Raw genomic sequence first — 1264 nt, forward strand, 5'->3', positions numbered from 1 at the left:
AGCTGGAGTGGAGTGATATTGTCCGGTGGTGGTGTGCAGTGGTCTCCTGGGAGCAGGCTTGGTTGAAGAGTCTGACTGCAGCAGGGAGGAAGGACCGGCGGAGGCTCTCCTTCAGACACCGCGGGTGGAGAAGTCTGTCACTGACGGAGCTGCCCAGTGATGTGACGGTACCATGTAGGGGGTGGGAGACGGTCTCCATCAGGGATGAAAGCTTCTTCAACATCCTCCTGTCTCCCACCACCTCCACAGGGTCCAGGGGGCAGCCCAGGACAGAGCTGGCCTCCGCCTGTGGAAGTCCACCACCAGCTCTTTGGTTTTACCCGCATTGATCAGGAGGTGGTTCCGCTGGCACCAGTCCACAAAGTCCAGGTTGAGTTCTCTGTACTCCGCCTCGTCGTCGTTGGTGATGAGGCCGACGATGGCGGAGTCATCAGAGAACTTCTGCAGGTGACAGGTGGATGTGTTGTGGGAGGAGTCTGCAGTGTAGAGGGTGAAGAGGAAGGGAGCCAGGACCGTCCCCTGGGGAGCCCCCGTACTGCAGATGACCAGGTCAGACACACAGTCCCGGGTCCTCACAAACTGTGGCCGGTTGGTCAGGTAGTCCAGGAGCCAGGATGTGAGGTGCGGGTCGACTCCAGTGTGCTGCAGCTTGTCCCCCAGAAGCGTGGGCTGGATGGTGTTGAAAGCTCTGGAGGAATCCTAGAACATGATCCTCACAGTGCTCCCAGCCCTCTCCAGGTGAGAGAGAGATCTCTCCATGAGGTAGAGGACGGCGTCCTCCACCCCGATGCCTGGCTGGTAGGCCAACTGGAGCTGGTCCATCGATGAGCTCACCAGGGGGCGCAGATGGAGAAGGACCAACCTGGTCGGGGGAGGGGCGGATGTCTGTTCAAATCTGTTGAAGACAATGTTCAGATCATTCACCCCCTCCTGGTCCCGAACCAGGAGTTGGAGTCCTTGTGACCCGAGATGGCTTTCAGGTCCTTCCAGACGCCGCTGACATTCCGCTGCTGCAGCTGTTCCTCCATCTTCCTCCTGGAGCTGCTTTTCCCCTCCCTGATCTTCCTCCTCAGCTCTCTCTGCACAGTCCTCATCTCCTCCCTGTCTTTTGTTTCAAAGGCCGTCCTTTTGTCCCTGAGGACGGCCCTTATCTCAGGAGTGATCCACGGTTTGCTGTTGGCAAACCAGCGTCTGGTCTTTGTGGGTACTAAAGTCCCCGGTGATGGAGGAGAGCCTGTGGGTGGTGTGTCTGCAGCCTGTTTGT

The sequence above is a fragment of the Lipophrys pholis genome (assembly GCF_963383615.2).
Source record: "Lipophrys pholis genome assembly, chromosome: 3".
NCBI lineage: Eukaryota > Metazoa > Chordata > Actinopteri > Blenniiformes > Blenniidae > Lipophrys > Lipophrys pholis.